The sequence below is a fragment of the Oryzias melastigma genome, linkage group LG19 (genome assembly GCF_002922805.2).
Source record: "Oryzias melastigma strain HK-1 linkage group LG19, ASM292280v2, whole genome shotgun sequence".
NCBI lineage: Eukaryota > Metazoa > Chordata > Actinopteri > Beloniformes > Adrianichthyidae > Oryzias > Oryzias melastigma.
Genome location: NC_050530.1, coordinates 10,460,885 through 10,469,835, shown reverse-complemented (window position 1 = coordinate 10,469,835; position 8,951 = coordinate 10,460,885).

Below are 8,951 nucleotides of genomic sequence, written 5' to 3'. Positions count from 1 at the left end.
TTATGAAGCTGCACTGAGTACACAGAGCTGTGAATGGTAGGGATATGGAATGTGATGTAGTATACAGGATGATTTTAACAGCCATTTGAGCTTGTTTGGCACTGATCAAAACCTAAAAGGAGCTGAAAAACTATATTTTTTTTACCCTTTCGAGAAAATTTGATACAACTTCGTATCATTACATTGCTTTTTAAAAATAAATATGAATTATATTTATTTTTTGGTGCACATGAATACATAAATATTAAAATAAACTGTTAATTTCCCTAAAAGTAACTGACTTTCTTTCAAAATAAAAGACTTCCTGTCCCAAACATTAACATTCAAGCTAAGAGATGAGAGAAAAAAGGACACTTTCTCTTGTCATACTTTGGTGAGCCGTCATCCTTTTTGCTACTTACTACAGCTGTTAACGGGAGCACAAACATGAAACATGATATTGGTTAATGATCCAGTAGAAAAAGTATTTGAAGAATACACAAATCTATTTATTTTAGCTAATCCAATCTGAATAACTACTAACCATTGTTATCCAGCTTAAGATAAAATGTACTTTAAAGTAAAAAAATAAACCCAATAATCACAAAGGATCAGACTTTTTACCATATAAATTAAATCAATGCTAAGTTAGCAACCCTTACTTTTAAAAATTAGCTTTATGTTATTTTTCTTCACCCAGAGAGCCACTCTGGAGAGGTAAAAGAGTGGCTCCGCAGTCTCAGGTTAGAGACCCCTGTGCTAGACTCATGAAACCAAGGGGCAAAGTGTGATTTACTCTTATGTGTTTAAGGGTCGTATTTTGCAAATCTCGTTGCTCTAATCCTTTTCGATCTAATATAAAAGCACTCCCAGTCGCTCGTTAAAAATTCCCTTCTGAGTTGTAGGTGGGTCCCTTGGCGCGGATCAGTCCCACCAAAACCTCCCGTCATCAGACTGTTTCCAATCGCTAGCTTACAGCCCCTCACTTCCCCAACTTAACTTTACTGGTGCAACAAAATATTGGAGCTATTTAGTTTTTAGACAAATACCAGCTCAGACGAGTAAAGCAGAACGGATCTATTTGAATACATCAGAATGAAGTTAGTTTGTGAACCTTTGTCACAAATAAGCTATTATTCAATGTTATTTCTTTCTTTTGCTCCTGATTCATCCCAATTCAATAAAGAAATAATCAGAAATGCAATTTTAAGCTTAATTTTATTTATATGTCTTCCATCATTAGAAAAATGCTAGAAGTTTAAAACATAAAACACAGTTTTTATCAGAGTGGATCTTAAAATCAAGTTTGGACACAAATGAAGGACTCAGTTCAGTTCAAAATATTTATTTCAGACTTTTGAAAAACATATGTAGAGCAGCAAAATGAGAAAAGCATATAAACAACAAAAATCGGAAGAAAAATCTTGTAAATTCTTGATAATAAATTTTTTTCTGCCTTGAATATTATCAGAGCTGTACAATACTCTAGTAGATCATAAAATGTGAGTAATTTTGATTGTATAAATAATTTGTTTGTGTGCTCAAGGTAACTTGTCTTGTGTATGATTCGTATTGCTCTCTTTTAAAGTATTGAAAGTGAAAGTAACGTTTTAAAGTTAATCCCCCAAATCCGATCAAATAATTAAAATAACTGGTTTTAACTGACATTCACTGAACACATTATCAAATATTTATTTTTCTTTGCTTGTTTCCATGTTTATTATTATAAAGGAGGACCATCCATCCACCTTCAGAGTCCAAAGAATCCCTTTTGGGGTTACTGGGCCCAACACTGGCTGGGATAGGCTCCAGCAACCCCTGTAACCCTGGCAAGAATTAAACAGATCTAGAATAGATTTAATCCATTTCTTTTATCAGAAATATTTTGCAAAAGTTATTTAAAACTTTGAGTTTGAGATAAATATTCTTCAAAAGCAACTGAACTAAGTAAAACATTTTTTAAAAAATGATAGAAACTCTTACTGTTGTTCCTCCTCACTACAGTGCTTCCATTCAGATTCTGCACATCACAAGGATTTTTTCATGTAATTTAGAGTAAATATGCTGATTAAAAATTAACTCAGCCTCGTGTTGAATGTGATTTTAAAATAAATTGGGTGTTCAGTGTTTGCTCCGTGTCCTCCAGTTACAGGAGTGTTTACATTCTTACAGACTCTTAGCTACAGCGACCAAAACGAAATGGGCAAACAGAGATGACATGTATAATTCATGATCTTATATCCTGCTGTTGAGGGTACACCTGTTTTTTAAGGTTCTTTAAACTCTAAGTTTTGAAAGTCAGATCCGTAAATCCTCGGAGATCTTAGAAATTCGCCAGGACAGAAAGTAAACATGGTCCAGCTGATCCACTGTTGGCCTTTTAGGATAAAATGAAGATATAAAATAAATGATGTGCAATGTCTCTATGTTGTTGCTAAATAATGGTTTTAAACGCTTGTGTAGACGTATTTAAGAATAAGAAGTAATTTGTTTATCTTAACCGATCTTAAGCTGAATTATGTTTTCTATTTTTATGTTGAAACACATAAAAGCAGTTTAGAATAAATGAGTCCCTGAGGGGCAAATTATCCTGAGTTAGCATCTATTCATGCTAATTTGTTGTTCAAGAACATTTTAGCTGCAGGTGTGCGAGGTTTCATTATAATATGTGAGCTTTTGTGCGTTCTCAGGTGAATCCCTACAGTAGGTTCATTGCAAAATGAGAAGTTGTGCTGCCTTTCAGAAGCAGGGGCGACTATCTTGTAAAGACTGTGTCCAGATGGCTGTTTCTTCACATTTTCTCTGAATTAATCCCAGAATTCCTTTTAAAGCACAATACGGCCTTCAGATTCACCTCGCCATCTGCTTGGAGTGTTGTCATTCCTCAGCAGCGCATTAACCTGCACACCTAAAGAGGAAACTCTTTAATCGGGGGTGAAGACCCCTCTTTTCCCAGCTCCTCTTTGTGCTTCATCCTCCTCCTCCTCGGGGCGGTAATGTAGCTTTGATGTGATTGTTGGCCTCTTGACTTTCTGGCAAAGAGAAAAATCTCTTAAGAATCTCAATCAGTGAGCAAGAACCTGGACGAGAAATGAGCGTTTAATGCAACTCGTTTGGATTTTATCAGATCCCTTTGATCAAGCAGAGGGTTACTTTGTAGACCTTAATGAGAAATGGTTTGTTATAATTGTGCATCAGAGCTTTCTTATTTATTAGTTAAACAAAGCTATTTTTATGTCTTTAAAATGTCCTCCTCTTGACTTTCTTGTATGACATTTTGGGGGTTGCATGAAGCAAATGTTTCAAAGCTCCTACCTGTAATATGTTTTCACAATTCTTCATCACGTGCTTAAAAATTCACCAAATCTGCACATACCTAATTCCTGGTAATAATACATTTAGGGCACGAGAAACAGTCAAAAAAATTAATAAATTATTTTATGGGGCTCAAACAGAAAATTAGTTCCCTATAGACAAAACACACGTGTCAGGGATATCCAAAGGAAGTTTTAAAAGGATTATGGCACGGTCTCTTTAGTGATCAAAGTGGGAAATGTGGCCGTTTTTACTCAATGTGAGAAAAAAAAAATGTTTGAGTGACAACCAAAGTTTTGTTGACCTCCTTTTCACTTCTTCTTTTTGTAGCTTAAATGGCGGACAGCACCAATGTCAATTCTACCACCTACAAACTCCAAACCAAGATTACAACTTTTGAAATCAATCAGTATTTTAACATTATCAAACAACTTCAAAACAAAAAGGCAATTTAAACCAATTTTTTTTTTTTTTAAAATGTATTGAATCTGAAAGGTTATTGGATTCATCTTTTTTTCTCCTTTATTATATATATTTATAATTTTTTTGTTTGTTTTTCTCCAATTTGTACACATTTCAGTCAACTTTGTCGTTGTATTTTCATTTTTGTCAATAAAGTTTGGGAAAAAATATTCCACCACCTACGGTGTAGGAGTGGGGTACAGACCTTTGACCTCAGAAACAGGCTGCTATTTTGAATTTCCAAAAACAAAAAAAATTACCTTCATTTAAGCTACAATATGTACTTTTTCAAATCGATTGTCTCCTAACTCATCGAGCATCTTCAGGAAGCTAGTTGGTAAAATATGCTGGAATTAAAATTTCTAATTTTAGCTAGCGTGGTGAGCTAGCAAAATTAGCATTCGCCTGTTGCTCACACAATTTTTACCAGAATACTGGGAAAATTTACTGCATGAATTCTCTCTAAAAAAACAATATGATATGATATGAACATAGTAGGAATGTGGGCGTGGTTAACAAAAAAACCTCAGTTGCCAAGGAAATCTGAAAATTTACTTTTGCCGATTCTTTTAAAAATGGCACAAACGTGTTTGTTAAACCCAGGCGACAAAAAAAACAAATGGTTGCTATGGAGGTAAAACTTACAGAAAAGACACCATTTTGAAAAAGTGTTTTTCTAATGAAAAGGGAATTCACAGTTGCCCAGCTGTTGAGGGCGAGTAGAAAGAGGGCTGCACTGGAGGGTGGCGCTTGCGGGCGATTCCGCTCGCAGCTTTAATTTTATGTTCTGCTTTCTCTGGATCTAAGCGCTGCAAAGGACACAGAAAAATCCTTATCTGCCGTCCTCTGCAGAAATGTTCCATCAGCTGGAATGTTATTTATTCCTGAGGATGTGATTGTGTTGCAACAGGCCATCTATCTGCCTCGGCTCTCCCAAACTCAGCCCTCCGTGCCCTTAAATGGTTTCCAAATCCAACGTCCTCTTCAATCTTAAAAGCACACTTCAAAATCCATTAAGTCGCCAAGAAAAGAATTTGAGAATCCTGCTCTTTCTTTCCGATCTATGCAAAGAGCGTTCATAACTCAGCATATTTGTGGACTTGAAGACATACATTTTTAATATGCACTGAATCACTTCTTTCTTTATTCCCTGCATGTTGAGGCATTTGTATGCAGAAACCTCACACGGTCTGTTGTTTTCCTGACAATAGACTCAGCTGAGTCTTCATTTTAGGGCTTTTACCCACAAAAGACCAGAAAACGTTGTGTCCTGACGAAATTCCCAACTCATTTTTCAGAATGATGTGGAACAGACTTTGGGATGTATACCTCGAGGAGGCAGAGAGATTATGGAGTAATTGGAGAGGATGTTTTTTTCTTTCATCTCTGGTAGTTGAAGCCACTTTTTTGACAGATTAGCATCACTTTTTGACAAAAAGGAAAAGAGAAGAAGAGCTTCTCCCTGTCAGGGAAGGATTTGGGGATTATTTATGCCACCTTTATACAAAACAGTCATGCATGGGCTGAAAGAAAAAAAGATTCAATTCAAATATTAAGACACAAAACTCAACATGTTTTATGTTTTCAATTATGATTAATAACTATATTGTGAATTATCCTTAAATTCCCACTCTGATCATCGTTTCACTTATTTTAAAAGCATTTCCAGTGGGGTTTTTTTTATGTTTAATCAAAAAACGTGTTGTTTTCTAAGACATAGTTTCTGCAGAGCGGTAGTAGTTCATTAGAAATTCCCATGATTCATCTGTTAACACATTCTGCCGCTACCTAAAGCTCCTTGCAACCCCAACCTAACATTAGTGGTGCAATATTGGAGCTTTCCACCAGTTTGGAGCCAGATGTCAACTCGGATGAGGAAAATGAAGACGTTCATGAATCTGTTGGTCTGCAAGTGGATGCATTAGAGTGGAGTGGAACAGCTTCTACGTCACATCTACAATGTGGCATTTTTTTGTCACAACAATTTAAACAAACACTCAGAAATACAATTTTAAATTTGTTTTTTCATGACTAAAATGTCACAAAAACATGTTAAAAACACATTTTTTTTTAGCAGTTCTTACATTTCTCGGCCACCAGACTGACAAAATTATATTTAGACAATCCTGATAAAAAGTCATAAGAATTCATTTATTTTTTACTTATTTAATCCAGCAGTCCCTCATCTCTGTGAGTCAGGTTACTTGTCCATCTGGCCTTCCATCTCACAAACGTGATTTTTTTTAGTCTCTTTACCAAAGATTCGAATGAATTCAATGTCTTCTGCACTTTAAAAATGTCTGTTAAATTCTCTACAGGAAGGTGTCCTAGCTTTTATTCCATCAGATAACCAGATATATCTGAAAAACATGTAGAATGTTGAAAGAGATTGGATGTGTTCCTAACAGTATTTGGCACAGAAATGTGTAAAAACAGAAATACTAAAACTTTTTCAATAAAATACCAGCTTCTGTCTAAGTACCTGTTTTGGAAATGTCATAAATTTTGGTAAATTTCAAATTTCCAGACTAGAGAAGCCAGTTTCACTCAAAGAAAGCAGCAGGAGATTTATCATTTTCTCTCTTAAATTGGATGATCTCCATTCAGGAGTCCAGTCGGCCATGTGTGGTACACAAACACCTCTTCGTTTGAGTAATCTGACATCACAGAGCACGGCTCCTTTTGCAGATCAGATAATAAAAAAATCCTCCCTCGCGCCGTAACATCTGCAGCAGCTGAAACATTCACACTGAGTCACCGTAGTGTCGGCGTTTGATGAAAAAATATTCAGAAAAACACAAAATTCATGCTTAGTACTTTATAATTTCAAACTCAAAGACATGAATCAAGATAATCAGATGGGGATGAAATTCCCTTTAGATGCGCCTCAGATTAAAGTTCTAATCATTTCACAGTGGAAACTTCTAATTCAGCTGCTCGCTTAATGGTTTCATGTTTTGTGTGAGTAGAACAAGAGGAAGAAAAAAGTGTCGACAGTCGCCTGAGGTTGAAAAAAATGGGACTAGAAAGCTGCCACTTTGAATCGCCTCTGCAGCTTGTAACGTCCATGAGAAGAGTGCGTTCCACCTGGCCTTTACAAGAACCAGATCAATCTTTTAAATATGTAGCTTACGTAATATTTTTAAATAACTTTGTACAATTATTGTTCGGGATTTTTTGAATCAGCTTCTATCCTACAACCATCACACTTAACATAACATAAAACGTGCAATAAGTGAACTACTTGGAAAAAAAAATGACTTTTTTCTTTTCTTTTGTGCAATAAGTGAAACTTCTTTCACATTTTAAGCTATTATGGTAAAACTTATATGTTGTTATTTGATGTTTAACTTTTATTTTTCTTTCTACACGCAGCTGCAAAGACACTGGAATTTTGTTTGTGCATGTAAACAAGTCACAATGACAATAAATTCTTTTCTATTTTTTTTCTTTTAATTTTATTTTGCACACAAGCATCCAGTTAAAAGCTACGTTTTTAGAACAAATTACATACATGATCCACTATCTTTCATTTTATTTTTCCTTGATGGGGGATGTAAACACATAGAACTTTAACAAGGGAGAGAAAAAAAAAATAAATAAATAAATAAAATAATGGGAGTCAAGCAGCTTATGTCAAGAAAAAGAAAACTAAACAAATTAATTTGAACTTATTTCAACAAAATATGCTCGACCCATTTGGTCCATAAACAGATTTTCTGAGACGAATGGAAAAAGTGATTGCTTACATAAAATGTATATATAATTTACAATATTTACCCAATCTGATTCCTTGGAGGGCACAGGAAAATATCTTTTTATTGTGTTATTGGAAGCTAGTGTGAGCGTTGTAAATAGATATTTATTTATTTGTTGGTGTGGGTTCTCAAAGTGGTTTAAAAAGAGAGTAGAAAATGTAAATGGTACCTCTATCTTGAGTAATTTAACTACTTTTTTTGTGAAAATCAGCCCAGAATGGTTGAATTTTTGGACAGTCCCAAAATATAAGCCAACGGTCTGCTTCCTGTGCCTCACACAATCTCCAGCAGTCAGCATTACCAACACCAAAACGCACCTTTTTGCTTTGGGGAAAAAAAAGAAAATCTTGTTTGGCATTTCCAGTTGTGTAAATTTGTACATCTCTTCTGAGATTCACAAATATTTAATCAATCATGTTCTGATTTTGTCAGATTTTCCTACAATTTTTGTTGACAAAAAGTCTTTATGAAATTTACCAAGTTAATTTAATTACATTGTTCTTGTAAGCTTTGAGAAACGTCAAAATAAAGCCTATTCTGATTCTGAATTCACCAGAAATGTGTATTTTTGCTCCTAAAAGTGGCACAAATTATGATTTTAACCCATGAAGATGGAGCTGAGGAGTGTATCTCTATGGGATCTGACAGTGCAGTGTCATGAGTCCTGATCAAAGAACAAAAAAGTGAAGTAAAAAAGGATGAAAGAGAACCCCAGGGGATGGAATCCATTTTTTCCTGCAGACACAAAAACCATTCTGCTCATTTATAGACCTCCAATGGATCCAGAAGTGACTTTTAGACTATTTTTATTAATCAAAACCCACTGTGTAATGAAAGAGACCACCAGCAGTCAAAGCTAAAGAGGGTCAGCAGACTAACAAGAGCTTTAATGTAGTTGTAAGATAATTGTTTTTCTATTTAAAACTGATCTCCCTTTAATTACTTTCATTTCCCGGTTTCAGTTTGCTATTGAGGACATCCTGAATTCTTCAGCATGCCTCATTTGTCTTGCCTGGGTTGAAGGCCAAATGTAATAAAGAGTGCTGTTTCGTTTCAGCTCATATTCCTCTCCTTATCTAATCCCATTAAGACTCACGCTTCAGGAAATAGGAGCCTCCCGATAATGAAGAGGCGCATAAAGGGAGCAACAAAATAGCCTTCCCGCACAAAGGCGGTTTTCTCCTTCAGTAATCCTTGTGACATTTTCCAGAAGAGCTCCGGTGGTTTATTCTTTGACAATTAATTTGGCATGAATTCATTTTGCATACTGTTAAATTAAATGTTTGGAGAGGAAGCAGCTGAGTGTGGAATTGAAACCTCGGTTTGTTGGGGTGGGACTTTTTACAGCTGTTCCATACATTTAGAAGCTGTAAAAAACCTTTTTAAAGAGAGAATGGAATTCAGTCCTAGCTGTAGAGAAACAGTAGAATGTGTCTT